Source organism: Drosophila yakuba, chromosome X, assembly GCF_016746365.2.
Source record: "Drosophila yakuba strain Tai18E2 chromosome X, Prin_Dyak_Tai18E2_2.1, whole genome shotgun sequence".
Lineage (NCBI taxonomy): Eukaryota > Metazoa > Arthropoda > Insecta > Diptera > Drosophilidae > Drosophila > Drosophila yakuba.
Genome location: NC_052526.2, coordinates 18,533,181 through 18,549,189, shown reverse-complemented (window position 1 = coordinate 18,549,189; position 16,009 = coordinate 18,533,181). Strand labels below are relative to the sequence as shown.

Sequence of the window (16,009 nt, the reverse complement as noted above, 5' to 3'; positions counted from 1 at the left end):
TCAATTTTATTTCAGTTTTTCGTATTCGCTTAAATCAAATATTTGCAAAATCTGTGAATCTGAAAGCTTTCCCAAAAATGTTCATTTAAATTATCCAAAAAATTCGTGCTTTTCTTTATATTCAGTATAAATAATTGGCTTTTCAAATGTGGCTATATGGGAATTTCCTTAAAAACGTCTTCTTTGTCTTATTTTTTTCTTAAAAAATGCTATTCATTTAATATATATTTATTATATTAATTATTTTGGCACCCGTGGCACTAGAGAAAGAAATATAAATGGAAGAGATCGCCGCATTTTCAAGTCGATGGAATTTTCTTTTATATAAGTCTCGATGTTGTTGTTTCTTATAGACATAGGGTATGTCCTCTTTCATAAATATATTTAGAATGTACATAACAAAACACTCGAATATTTAATTTACTGTCTGTGCTCCCTTGTTCGAACCGGAAACGAGTTTGCGCCTTCTTAGCACTCCAGGAAAATGAAAGAAAATCCCCAATATTGAAGATGAAATGAGAGGAGAATTAATGAAAATCCCCCCACGACAAAAATGTCCCTTTCCTTTAATTTGACCTGAGAAAATGTCGCTGGACGACGAAGGAAAAGAAAACAAAAGACGTGTGTAAAACAAAACTAGAGAATTTTTTTTATTATTAAACATAGTCGAGGATAATCAACACGATGGAAAATTGATGGAAAATTTGGCCGATGCTGGCAAAAAATGATGATGGGAAACCAAGGATGTAAAGGATATATTTATAGAAATGAGCTATATGTATACATACTGACAGATTGATTATATGATTATGTAGTAACTTATTGTCACAACGCAAGAGCAATCAATGTTTAACTTTATTAAATGTTACAAAGAGTTTTAAATATTAAATATACTAAATATAATATACACAGATATATACCTATATATTGCAGATTATATTCTATACATATAATTTGTAGGTGAAGCTGAGATGAATATAATACTAGTCGTACTCGTAGTTCGCCATTATGTTTGCCAAACAATCGGAGTTAAATGTAAGCAAAGTTGTGTCAGCCATTACAGAAGTTCGAGGAAAATTATTAAGCGAAATAAGTTTTCCAAAATCTCACAAAAATCCATTTGTAAATCTATTGTACCCGCCGCCAAATAAATAATTGCGAGTAGCAAACCTTTTATTCAAAACACACACCTACCAAAAAAAAAAAGAATTTTTGGAAGAGAAAAACCAAGTCATAACTAACAACATGAATCGGGCTGGCACTCTTTCCAATTTTTTTTTGTTAGCATTTTATTTGAAAATCGTTATTTCTTGTGTCTTAGCAATAATAAAATAATTAAAATGTGTGTGTCGCTCTGTATCTGTCTCTATTGTGTTTGAGATTACTCGTATCTTATAATGAATATTATTACTAAACTAATGCAAAAGTAAAAACAAAAAACACAAAAGTAAGAATGCAAGGACGGAGGAAACGCAGAATGGAATCCACAACAGAACTTAAAATTACTAATTAAAATGATTACTTACAGTAGACTTAAGAATACAAAAATTAAATAAAGAAAACGATTTCCTTACATTAACATTGGTGTAACATTTTTTCGAAAAGCTTTCCTGGCTTTACAGCAGCTTTTAACTGGCATTTACCCAAGTCACAGCTACGTAGCTTTCTACAAAAGCTTAAAGCTTAAAAGAGTTAGCTTTCCAAAGTGGTAAAAGCTTTTATTTTACGTTTATTTTGGCTTGAACCAAAATTTTCGAGTTAAATGCTGGCTAAAAGCTGTTTGGTCGCTTGAGCTTTTATTTAAAATGGATTTTCGTTTTTTTTGCTAAATAAAGGTTATTTTTTACGTTCATAGACCAATTCCCCTGGGTTACGTGGAAAATTGCTCGACAAAAATACATCAAAACATCAGTTAACCCACTTGTGTCGTGTTAACCCGTCAAACTTTTCCAATTACCCGCATGCGCTTGGCTCACCCAAATAATTTGCCTTATATCATATAATATCCGTTGCATCCAGTTACATATCCGGAACAATAGTTAAACCAATTTGGAGATGAACTACTCGATTAGTAAGTATAGTTAATATCTACGTGGTTGTTGATTATTCAATAAATAACTTATGAACGGGTTTTTATAATAATTTGTTGGGCATTGTTTACAATAAAAAGTATGAATATAATTTTTGGATATTTAAAACTACTTTTCAAAGACTTTCAATCAATTATTTAAAACTGATTTTCAAAGACTTTCAATCAATTACAAATTCAGTTTTTCTTTGCGATACATATCTTTTGGCCTAAGTTAATAACTTCGCATATCATTTGTGTAAGCCAGTCATTTATGAGCAGACAAATCGAGCTAAATTGCGATCAAGTGTGCGACCTTGGTGCACTGCCACTGGAGAACATGCTCAACGGCTGGTTAAACTGTGGATGGTTAATAAATTTATTTAGATTTTTTTCGGGCGGGTCACGCTTTCGCCAATGACCCTGGTCTTAAAACGCGCGTGAATCTGTGGGTAAATAAATGTAAGAACTGCACGCTTTGCTTTTATGCATGAAAAGTGCACTTCGACATTTCCCCATTTCGCTATTTTGGTGTTTTGCTATTGCCAATTGTTTTTCTTGGCGAAAATGTTTTCAAATTCATTTGCTCCTCTATTCAATTGATTGAGACGCAGTAGAGAATTTCCCTATAGTTCGTAACGTTTGGTGATGTCTCCGAAATGGATAAGACTGGATTGGAAATGCATATATCTAACAACTTGGCCACCTGATAGCCGAAACAGCTTTTCCCATTCGAAAACCTCAAATTGTCCAATTGCACCCCCCCTCCCCCGTTCCAAGAATGCGGAACGCCAGCAGGCGGTGAAAAGTTTTTAAGAGGCGAAACAGCTGTTCATTTGATGACTGACTTGCCGGCAATTACAGCGATTTTCCACGGAAAATGGGGGCCCTTCGAATAGTTTTGGGTTGGGTTATTACAGCTTAACAATTTATTGTGGTAAAATATTTAAGAGCTTCTCTGAGATTCTTCCGCCGAGGGATTAATTTACGTTCCGTTTCACATAAGCCATGTACTTAGGAACAAGTGCGTTTATTTTCAGCTGAGTATTGGGTTAATTTTCATGCGACTTGTTAGAGCTTACATATTTTTGTCTAGAGCATCCTGGCAACCTGTTGAAGGGGCCTGCAACTCGAACCGCGTTCGCTGCCAACATCGAGCATGTTGCACGTGGCAAGCAGCAATTGTTTACGTTTACTCAATATTCTCGGCGTGCCGCAGATTGTGATTGTTAGTGCCTTCAGAAGGCAAAACAAACACGAGTCCCATGAAAAAAGGTATCATTTGTCAAGCGACAGCCGACAAATACATATGTACATATATACGAGAATGTGCACACGTATGTACTTGTGATCATATGTACCCAACGACTTAGCGGCTTAAGTAGCTGCTCTAAATAATAAATTCAATTGTAATCAGAATCGTTTATGTAAATATTCAAATCGTCAATTTGCCCAAAGAGAGAGAGAGAGAGAGGGGGGGAATTGTCCTCCAATAATCCGAATCCGCGAGGCAAGCAAATGTGCTTTTGAGGCGTGGTGGGGGTGGAGGTGGGGGTGGTGTGGCGTTATGTAGATGGCGGGGCAGATGCAGATAAGCACCCCATTAAGACAACAATAAAACTCAACAAGTTGTTCTGGAAAACTGTCAATTAGAACCACCAACGCCAACGCCACGCACTGTGGCAGCAACAATTGTTCGAATGAAAACACAACATGCAACATGTTGCACCCTGAAACATGTCTATGACTTTGGCATGGCGTAGCGTTATCACAGGCGTAGAGGGGGGCCTATTAAGAACTGCGCCGTATATGAAAAATATCAGAACTAAACTGTAGAACAGAGGGCATGAAAAGTACACTCTGAAACTAAAGAGTTTTCAAATAAAGTGAAGCCAGCATTTTACTAGTAGTATTACTGTCTATTAGTTGAATAAGAACTTATTATTAGTTGACTATCAGAACTTATTGGAGAACAAAGAGCCTAAAAAATACACTCAGAAACTAAGGAGTTCTCAATAGAACCAGCATTACTTGTTAGTCTTATTACTTTCAAAAAGTTCAAAAAGTTTGGCTTGACTTGATTGATGTTAAGTTTTATAATTGGTTTATATGATAGTTGTAAATATGCAGAAAATGTTTACATTGTTAATGTTAATGTAATGTTATGTTATGTGGTTCATGCTAAAGAGTTCCTTGATCAGAATCAAATTCCAAGCAATTCAATTTGGCGCCTCTGGTGGCAGTCGCTCTGCCTGCAGTTGCGACTGCAACGCAACATGTTCGAAGGTTCGATGGTTCGACGGTTCGATGGTTCGATGGTTCGATGTCTTCGGTTGGGCGAATGGCGATTGGGACTGGCGCTGGCATCCGCTGGTCAGTCGCTCGCGGAGCGTCGTCGTGAACGGTCAGCCAGCGCGGCTAATAAGTAACCAAACAGCAACTGTAGTGACAGTGCGATAGTGACTCTGATCCGAACCCGAATCCGAATTCGAATCCCAGGCCCACAGATACGTCCAGCGTGTGGGCAGCCAGAGACAGAGTGACAAGAATATCGCAGAATCACAGAATCACAGAATCACGGAATCGCAGCCGACAGCAAACTGAATGAAAGAAAGGCCAACCAGCCGATTAAATTCCAATTGAGTGTTTCGAGTTTGTTCTTTTTTTTCGAGTGAGTGCGGCGGTAAATATTTCGATCTTTTTGTTTTTTTTTGCTGTGCCACCAACCAAAAACCGAAATATATAAAAAAAAAATTAAAAACCAATCAGTGCAAAATCGCAATCGCTAAATATACAAATAGAAAAAAAATGGAAAATAGTTGGAATCGCAAGAAACGCAAAAAATATTTGAAAACAAAAAAAAACACACACAAACAAAAACCAAAAGGGGCAGACAGAAAGAAAGAAAGCGCTTTTATTATTTTATTTAACGATTTTTCTTCTTGCAATTTTTTTTTTTTTTTGTATTTTGCACACTTTGTTGTTGGGTCAGTTGGCGGCTTTCGCCACTTTACGAGCAACTTCCTTTTTTGGCCCGGAGAAAAACCAGTCTGGCCAAGAGACCAAGAGACCAAAAGACGTCGGTTGGTCGGTCGGTCGGCGGAGGGCTCCAAACACTGCCACTGCGAATGTAAACAAAACAGCAGCAAACCGTATTTGTTTATTACTCGGTATTACTCGGCTTGGCCAGGATAAAACCTCGAGACTTTCAGACCTACCTACCTACCCCACAAAAAAAAACACACAAAAAATGATTTGCTACGACTTCCCATTCCCCGGCCGAGATTCTCAAGTGCGAGTTCAAAAAAAAAAAAGCAACACCACCACCCCCCCCTTGGTGGCCACCACCGTGCTGAAACGACACCCGGTGAAAGTTTCCCAGTCGCAACTTAGAACTCTCTTCATTTTCGGGTTTCTTGGTTTCTTTATATTTTGTTGTTGTTTTTTTTTTTTGCTTGATAAATGAGTCGCTGGCATAGCCCCCGGGGCGGTAAATCATCTCTGCTTGTGGCACTGACAATTTCACAAATTTATATATTTGCCACAACAAGCGACCGAAACACTCAACACACACACACAGTCGAAAGTTTTCCACTTCGAGTGCAAATTTGACTGGCTTGGAAAAGTCCAGGCGAGCAAATTGGCCAGTGCAAATGCAATACAAAATGAATTTCAAAAAAAATTGGCAACGAAAACAATTGACAATTGACGAAATCGGCAGTGGCAGGATGATTCAATTCAATTCAAGTTCAAGCACACATGATAGCTTTATTGAAAAACTTTTATTAAAAGTAAACCGTAATTTTTAGGGATTTTAAGAAACAAAACCTATGTAAATTTGGGGCTTTAGTTGAATATTAAGTATAACCTAAAATGCTTAATAATTGTCATATCTTGGCAGTTAAAAAGTTAAAAAGTTAGCAGCTGGTGTGACAATATTTTCTAGAATTTTACCGATTAAATGTGTTTAGTTCGAGTAGTTTGATTAGTCATACATATTATATGATTGTGAGACATCCAGAGATTTCGAAGATATCCCACGCCAGTTATCAACTAGATGGCATATGCTAGCTCTGCAGCAAAACTGGAGGCCACCGCTAGCTCCCATTTTGAACTGGTTACCCCGCTCGAGAATTCTCCATGTCGGCTCTCGATTTCTTTGCTCGCTTTTCGCTTACTCCGCACAACTCGCATTGAATGGCAATCTGGAATATGCCAGGCAGATCCAATTGCATGCCACATATGCAGATGTAATGGGAGAGTTGGCCCACTCGCAACCCCCTTGCCACACCACCCCTTTGTAAGCCCCCGTGAAAACCCCCCTAAAATTAAAGCCCCCCTTTGGCCACCCCGCTAACTGTACCGCTGAGCTGCTTGCCTCATTGCCGGTTAGAAAGCCAATGGAACGAGTTTCGTTGAGTGTGCAACTAATTTTCTAAATTGTTGTCGCTGCTGATCGTTGAGCGTGGCAAAAAAAAAAAAAACAACAAAAAATACGAAAAAATACACACATTATTTATATGGCCAACGGCGCACAAAGAAAATATCTGTCACCAACATTGGTCATCAATTTTGATGGAATTTTGTCGTCTGGAAAAACGTTTTTATCACTAACGTTTTAATCAGATCTTGTCTAGAATTATATAAACACACTGTATGATCTTAACTAAAGATGATTTCATCTTACTTAAACGTGTTTTGATTTCATTTCAAATCATGAATCATAAATATAGTTATTTATGTGAATATTTATTTATAAACGTTTCTACAATGATATCGTTTTTGCGTATGTACATATGTTTGTACATATTTTGGTAAAATAATAAAAACTTATATTTGAACGATGGCATATTTAAATAGATAAATGTTTATGAGAGTGTGGGTGATAAGGCAAAGATTTCAGATCCAAAACCAGCCATTCATCATTGCGAAGATCGAACTGTCATTTATGCGATTGATTGATTGAATTTTAATAAAATCTTTGAAGTCAGATTTATTTATTTTTTTTTTTGTTGCTTTTTTTATTGGGATTTTCTTCTCTTGCGAGTGCGTCGTCATCATTTAATGGTGGAGATAGAAGAAGCATTACCCGAACCCATAGAAGACGACGAAGAAGAAGAAGACAGGGCTAAAAAGACAGAGTGAGAAAGAGAGTAGGAGAGTGAGATAGAAAGAGAGGGAGAGGGAGGGATGGATGGAGAAATGTTAATGGATTAGGAAGCGAGCTCAAAAGGCAGCGGTGAAGAAGAAGAAGAAGAGGAATCGAATCTCGGTTACTTGCGACATTAGCCCTCTCCCTCACACACCCACCTGCAGGAGGCGGGCCAGAAAGAGAGGGGGCGAATGGGAGAGCGAGAGAGCGGAATTGGATGGCCAAAGGAAAGGTGAAAAGAGGCAACTTGGCTTAGACGATGATGATGACTGTTTCTTCTGCTCGTGTGAGCTTGTGTGTGTGTGTGTTCGTGTGCGGACAAACAGGTATCACGCACACACCCACAGCCACACTCACACCTGTGCGGAATAACTAAGCAGCGACCCGATTTTCAACAGAGAGCGAGAGACAGAGAGAGAGAGAGAGATAGGGAGAGATGAAACAGAGCCAAGAATCCGATCCATGCCATGCGCCTAAAACTATTACAAATCTATAACAAATCTACCACGAATCTACTACTAACCACAAGAGATCTTTTTCGAGATAAACTTTATTGGTATTATCCAAATACTTCTAGTTTTCATAGTGGGGTTATTAAAAGATACATACATATATGCTAAATGTCTGCCTTAAAGTCAGTTGTATCAATATAAATAGTTTTTAATCTTCTTAACCTTTTTGTTTAAATATTTTAAACTATATATTGTGAGACACGTGTTAAAAGATTAACGATAGTTTCCACTATAAAGTTAAATTAATTTATATAAACGCCAAAAATACAACAATTTGTCAGTTATATGTTTAAATATTTTTTACTATCCAAACGATACTGTGACTACGTTTACATTTTGAATGGTCATAAGGCATTTTGGATCCTCCTAATTAGTTATTCCAATGTCGATTGTTAGAGTTCTATTCTTAGGCTCAACTTCAAGAATTCAAGCCTGGCATACGTAGTATAGCTCTAAGCTATATAGGCCGAAAGCCGATATGCAAAATCCAGAAACAAGTAGTCTTCACATGGAAAACTCCGTTCTCATTAAGTTGCGGACAGGTCATAATGATGTTTCGCCCCGTATCGTTCCATCGCTCGCTCTGTCTCATGTGTACTTGGATAAAATAAGATTTTTTTTTGTGATTTTGCCGGTTGCCACACCTGAAATTCGGCTCTCTCTCGCTCTCTCTCTCTCTCTCTCGCTTACTCGCTTGCGCCAACGCAGCAGCGGCAAGAACAAGAACGACCAAAACGAAAGACTTAAACGACATACGTGTCTCGCGCTGACGTCGCCGCTCTCCCTCTCTCTCTTTCTCTCATCCTCTCTCGCTCTCCGATTTCTGTGTTTTTTTTTCAGTTGGTTTCCAAAGGCGCGCCGTCGCAGTTCGAAAACCGCGGCTCTTGCCAACAAAAATTAAGAAACAACAACAGTTTAATTTAAATAATTACAAAAGAGTCAATTTAAAAAAATCTTCTCGAAACTAAAGGAAAGAAGAAAAATGGCGCGCGTTCAGCAAAGAGAAAATTAGAAACGAAAACGATTTTTTTTTTAAGTGCTGTCAAAGTTTGTGTTTTGTTTTCTTTAATACTGTTTTTGTGTTTGCCCTCATGCCTGTTTCGTTTTCGCCGTTTCTGTTTTGGTTCCGTTTTTCCCATATTTTCTCTATTTTACCTGTTGTTTTGGCCTACCACCAACAACAAAAACAACAACACGAAAGCAACAACAAAGGATCTATTAAGAAAAATTGAAAGAAAAGTGCCAGCACAAGGATTTTTTGCTCTCACTCACACGCTGCTGCTCTCTCGCTCACGCTTGTCGTCTCTCTCTCTCGCGCTCTCTGGATTACGCTCTTCTTTTTGCCAGTGACAGGTAAGCAAAAACAATAACAACCAGAAAAACAGAAAAAGAAAAACAATTTTCTTGTAATTTTAATTGGAAAACGTGTTACGTTGCACACACACACAAAAATGTGGAAAACCACCAAAGAAAATCGTTTGAAATTTTTTAGGCAAACGAAGACATGTGAACCAGAAAACGAAGAAGCTGTCTCTTGCCGGTCGAGCGGTAAATTAAGTTGTACCATCCTCCCCCACCCCCACACACGACCACCCCCTCCCCAGCCCCTCCATCGGCACTAACTGGCACTCTCTGGTACTTTCTGGTTACCATCTGTAACTCGGTCTCTGTACGTATTCAATTAGCCAATTTTGGTATGCAGTATTTTCCAGAGTTACCGAATATATAAGCACTGTGTTCCTTGAGAAAAACTCTTTTTATTGCTATCCAACTTGATTTTTACCAAATGGCACTGGACAAGGCTTAATAAAGAACATGAATACTAATGAGTACATCTTTTTGAACAACAATATATATAAATATATGTATAATATATCATGGGTGATAGTATATGTAGGTTTTTAAGCCTCCTTTAAATCTTGCGTATCCTTTAAATCCTTTAAAATATTTAACATTTTATATAAAGGTATTCTTAGTGTCCTGCTCAAAGACTCCCTCTAATTTGTGGTTTGTCTTCTTGGTGAATTTTTTTGTTCTTCTCGTAACTTCAGTGGGATTCCCATTACGCTCATCAACTAGCTTGTTGTTGGACTGCATTTTCTGCGCTTTTCACTTTGGTCCACCCCCTCCGGGTTTTCCGACCCTTTGACGTCGCCAGGAACTTACTGATTTTCGCCCCCCCCCCTTCGTTCTGTATCATTGCCTTTGCTTGTTTCGCCGTCCCTTTCTGATGGCAATGCATTTAGAACCAGATCTTACAGCATTTTTTTGGGGGAGGGGGAAGGGGGGAGCCAGCATCTTGCTGTCCTCCTTTGATAACTTGCCTCTCGTTCGCACTGTGCGTGTATGTGTGTGTGTGTGTGAAATGTTTTTGTTGTTTGCTGCCGCTGATTAAATTGTTTGAGAACTTTCGTTTATAATTTGATGCCCCACCCGCTTGAAAACTCGCCACCCACACGGCGATTTTCGGCCAGAAAATTCCAACCACCACCCACCGCCCACCGCCCGCCGTATTTAGTTTCATTTCTGTGTGCAATTAGGCAGCATTTATCTCGTTTAAATTTGCGGCAGTTTACGAAGCTCAGCGGGTCCCGCTTATCACAAAAACCCAAACAAAGCACAAAAGATACGTCGGCGGGGTACACAGCGCCAAAACGGGGGTACATGGGAAATTCTTAAATTATAATGCATCTTTAACATAAAATGTATATAAATCTATAAATCTACAATCCGTAGTTTATTTCTATAGTTCAAATTTAGTTTGTTGTATAACAAATAATTCTTTACGACAGTGGAAATCAATGAGGTGCTGCCTGTGAGGTTCGACATTATTTTCTCAGTGCAGGGAGGCTGGAGATTGATGAATGCCTGGCTAAATTTAACTTAGAACTTTTCGGAGTCTCGGGAAAATTCAGATCTGGAGAGGAGATGTGTGCGAGGTGGAAGAGATTAAGAGAAAGATGAAGGAGAACCGAACGACTTTTTAACAAGGGACGTGGCCATAATATTCAACGAGCAAACTTTGAAAGGAGATGTATAATATGAAACCAAGAAACATTTGGTATGGTGGTGAAAAGCAACATTTTTTGAATATTATTAATGATCAGGGGATGCAATTAATTTGACACAATGGATAATTACTATGTTCCGGAAGACTTACACAAAGTCAGCACATTCTCTGCCCTCTGACTTCCTCATCCTACATACATACATACATATACATACATATATGTATATGGAATGGGTCTCCATAACAGACCTACTTACTCAATTGTTTCTCGCTCACTTCACATGGCAGGAGTCAGGGCCCCTTTTTGGGGGAAAGCCGGAAAAGCTGCCGGGAAGTACCTGCAGCAGCCTTCAAGCTTCGAAGGAGGCTCAGCCTTCTCAGCCTGCTCCATTCTAATGCATTTCCAAACCCTGATGGCAATTGAAATGCTGCTGCAGTGGAAGAAGCAGATGGAGCTGCAGCACCAGCAACAGCACCATCACCAGCACCAGGAGCATCATCATCGTCTCCTCTTGTTGTTCCGTGTGGCATGTCATCATTAGGATGTCGTCTGTGCACCATAAACTTGGCTATTACCCTGTAGAAAGTGATAGGGGTGGCATATTGGTAAGATTCCATTGTCTGGGAACTCAATTAAATTATGTCATTTCATATTTTAGTATTGTAGTATTTTATAAAATCTAAGGAAGTTGATGAATTTGTGAGGCATTTGCAACATGTGTTGTAAAGCTTGTGCAAGGCATTTGCCTTCTAAATACAATTTCTCAAGTAATGGGTACCATTGTAAAGTAAAGTTGCACTGCAAGCTAGCTACTTGTTGTATGTGGTCCTACGAGCCGGATACCCTCAATACACCGATTTCGCCCGATTCCCGTTTCCCGATTGCCGACCCCTGATCCCTCGCATTTTGGTGCTGCTCTTCTGTTTCTGGGGCGCCTCTAATGCATTTTTCATGCATACATTTAGCAAACGTTCGCCAATCAGACGATGCCGCTACTTGATGCCTGCCTGTCTCTTTTGGATCCCCACTTTTACCCCCCCCACATTTACCCCCCATTCAGCGCCCATGCTATCCCACCTGTCCTTTTGTCCGTCCGGAACTCAACTCGACTGCAGTTTTTTGGTATTTGTCATGTTGACAAATTGCAATGCCAACCAACATATGTGGAACTATTCGGGATAACCGAAGGATATCGGGGTGTTTTTGGGGGTGCGGGGGGCTGCCGATTGAGGGGCTGCCGCTCACAAGTCCCAAATCCATATGCAAATGCCATTGACAGGTGGGCAGGCGCAGGTAATCTGCATGAAAGTCTGTCTTTTTTTTTTTTAGTCCTGTTTGCATTGGCTAAATGCACCTAGAGAAATCCGATTATTAATTGGCATGGCAGTACGATAATAATGTGATTAAATGGCTTAATTAATTCGATTTAATTAGATATTGACATTGTTAGCGGGGAATTGATGTATACTGTGTAATTGAGTTGGAGAGAGTTGCTCATTATGATTTGACTTTCATAATGATTCCTAAATTCGCTTTTGCATTTCTTTCAAGTGTATTACAGACCTAAAAAAAAAATAAGCCTTTATTGGGCATAAAAATGCACCGATTCAAACCAATACAAATTGGGGAATTTTTTTTTTTGTTTAGTACGGTTGTGTCAAATCGCTCTTGAACAATTGCATTTTAATTGCAGTTACAATTGCAGCACTGTCGCAGCTGCAAATCTGCGTTGATTTGGGCCCAAAAATGCTAATCAAGTTTGGGGCCGCTTTCCGCTTCCGTTGATTCCGCTGATTTCCATCGGTTAATCAACGGCAGAGCACAGCACATCGCTTAAAATTTCAGTTTACGTGAACGTGCTGATTTCTGTGTATTGCAATTATCGGCGATATGTTTCGTGTCTTATTTTTTTTATTTATTTATCTTGCGGTTTTAGCTTAGGCCTTGAATTCGATGAGATCATAACCCAAGCGTTTGGTCGCACCGAAATTAAACAGAGCTCTTGTTTGTTTTTCCAAGGAACAGGAGAGTTCCATTCGGTTTGGGGTCTCTCTTTTTTTTTTTTTGGGGGGAAAATAAATAAGCAAGAGAAATTTGAAAACAAATTGCCGAAACGTGAGCGACATTTTCAAACAGACTGAGACTGAGACTGAGAACTGATACCGGAGATAATTTTTGAGAAAGCCCCTCTTTGTTTTGTTTGGTTTCGGTAGTGAAAAATAATTACGAGGACGTACCCAAAAGATTACCCAGATTAATTTGAAACATTCATAATTGAAAGGTACGAGCTATTTGCTTTCAATCCTCTGACCTCGAACTTGGGCAACATTTTATTTTGCAACCAAAATTTGATTTATGCTTAAATGTCTGTATTTATTGTGCACAGCAATGTTGTCTGATATTCTACCGACTTATTACTGTTGACCCTGAAATGCCGGAAAAAAGGCTATAAATCAGACGAATGCTGGCCAAACTTTTATTTTAAAAATAAGTATTGTGAAAAGCAAATATTATTGACAATGAACATAGTTACTAAATGTTCAACACTCTGGACGACCAATTCGTGTGACCCCAGTCAATGATAATTTATTTGCTACTAAAAGCCAGTTCCGTTTGAATAATATAACTTCTCAAGGGGCGGCAGATAATTAAGTTTTTTATTAATTAACAACTGCACTCGGGTTGATGATGATCAGATACTCACGTGAAGTATCCGTCAGATTGTTTTCGTGGAATACTCTATACTATGCCGATAATTTATTTGCTAATTATTTAAAGCCACAATTTGTAAATAATGTTGATACAATCGAACCGCATATACTCGTATACCCTTCTGTATGTATAGATTTATAGATATATAGATATAGATATAGATGCTTAAGTAGAAATTCCCCCGAGCCCAGAATTATTCCAGTTTTTCCCTCTTTGCCCTCCATTTGGTCATTTTGCGGGGGGTGCCCAGGTTCCATAAAAACAGGTCTCGAGGCTTCAGACAAAAAAAAAAGAGGAAAAAAAATAGGTATAAAAAAAGTTGAGAGAAAAAATCCAAGCACTACGGCAAACTTAATTAGAAACAGCACCAACAACTGCGGCGAGGCAAATAAAAATTAGAAATCTTGAAATGTTGCTAAAGTTGTTGAGCATCTGTAGTGGATACGTGGCTTTGACGCTTGTTGTTATTCTTATTTCTTATTCGCCAGCAGAAAAAAAAAAAAGTTTACAATAATAAAAAAAAGACAAGCGGCTTCGAAGCCAGTCATGTGAATGGCTTATGCTAATTTTATTTCATTTCGCCGTGGCTTTAATTGTTGGCGGCCCGCGAAGTTGGGCCAAATACTTCTAATGGAAATGATAATTCGGGTATAATTATTATTTTTTTTTTTTTTGCTATCCCACCAGCCACCAATGTGAAAATAAAGAAAAGAAATTGTGAGTCTTTGATGTGTCAAATTCGAGATCTTCCCAGAAATCAATAGATTGTATTGTTTTCTATTTTTTGTTTTTTGAGGCTGAGTTTTCAAAAGATGACTAATGCGTTTTGGTAGCTGAGAATGGCAGTTTTCAGTAGCAGTTTTCAAGCCAGCTTAATCAATCAATGGACTCGGTTTAGATCTACAGTCTTATTGGCCAGATTGCTTTTAATACCAATAGGCTATCATTAGTTTTTCAATAGCTCAATGGCATTGTTTGTGGCTTAATGACATCTGTCAATCAACTGATTGGCTAACTTGAACTCAATGAAAATGGTTAGCAAATAACTTCAATGAAAATTGTAGTCTAAAACGGAAACCAATTGGCAATTGTATGGCCAATATATATCTCTAAACCAACGAGTTCAATTTGAATTAATTTATTTTATTTTTGGGCCAAATTTCCAACGAAAGTTTATGCAATCGAAACTTTTTTAAATCGCAAAGCCACAGTTGCATTGCCACCTGTTATCGGATCTATCGATGCAACTTTAACCCCTATCCACCGTTTTTAATTAGAACCCCTTGCCTTGTTAGCACATTTTCGATGTCACAAACTTTGTGGGGCTTGTAATCGAATATATTTTCCGGTCGGACGCCACGTTATATAGTACAACGTGTACGTGTTTTTTTTGGGTGAGAAGGAGGGGGAGGGGGATTAAGTATGAGGGACACAATCTGAACTATGGTGGCTTGCCATTTGGATTTGAATTACTGTCCGATGGAATAATGGTATCGAGCAGGGAAGACGAGACTTGGAAACCTTTGCGCAAGTTAATGAATGAGCTGACATTTGCGTTCGGTTCAGTTTAGCTTTTTTGTTCACTTTCGGCTCAGAGCCATGGGTAAAGTTCAAATATTGGTTTGCATCGGTTTACACACAAATTAAAAGTACCGAAAAGCAGAAAGTAACATGCCAAAACCGAGTGGGACAGAAATGTCGTACCCAAAAAAGTTGGTCAACTAAAAGTTTCACCGTTCGCAATGCTTTTCGGGTCCCTGCAAATGCCCTTGCCATTAAAAATAATATATATATATATATATATGTATAAATGATGGATGAAAATAATCGAATATTATTTACCTGCTACTTAGACATAATTTGTTTTGCAAGTTCTTTTCTAGCAACTGGCACGTTCTGAGATTAAATAGTCTGAACGTGATTAAATGAAAATTGATTTTATTTTATGTTTTTTTGTGCAAATATTTACTTTGGCAAACCAACAGATATTTGTATTGTTTTCAAAGTATTTGTCACAAGATAATTTCATAAATAACTACATTTTGTTGTTTTCAAAGTATTTGTCACAAGATCATTTCATATATAACTACATTTTGTTGTTTTCAAAGTATTTGTCACAAGATCATTTCATAAATAACTACATTTTCAACTAGAATATACTGGGTTTCTATGCTAAAATTTGCATTTAGCATAAACTTTTAACCTAAGGCTAAAATAGCAACACACTCATTAGCCACATCTTTAGACCGTTTGGAGCTGAGAATACCCAGCATTTTCTGCCGCTGATAGGTACTCAAAGTAGTACTGGGCAAACTTATAGACATAATCACAACTGTGGCTGATACCAGAGTGCAGCAACAATGGCAACAAATTTCTGTGTGTGCAACAACATGGAGGCGTGGAGCGAAGAGCCAACTAACCACAATGAACTTTGGCAAACTTGCTGGGGCGAAAAACCCCCGAAAAATCCCCCCGAAAAACCCAACAAAAATGTCAAAAGCCAGAAAGCGAAGAAGCTCAAAAGCTGCAAACTGCTAGCTGGTAACTGGTAACT

The 16,009-nt window shown here is 38.4% G+C and overlaps 1 protein-coding gene across 3 annotated transcripts in view; it reads left to right on the top strand.

Annotated features, from left to right (window-relative positions):
- The first annotated feature begins 4,427 nt into the window (after positions 1–4,427).
- LOC6525919 (low-density lipoprotein receptor-related protein 2) overlaps positions 4,428–16,009 on the top strand; it is a 144,830-nt gene continuing 133,248 nt past the window's right edge. The window contains exon 1 of one of the 3 annotated variants that reach the window (XM_039376274.2): positions 4,428–4,739. The gene's annotated coding sequence lies outside the window, so the exon portion shown is untranslated. Of the gene's footprint in view, positions 4,752–8,841; positions 9,086–16,009 lie in introns of those variants that run through there. The other 2 variants (XM_039376248.2, XM_002101703.4) reach the window with 2 other exon arrangements.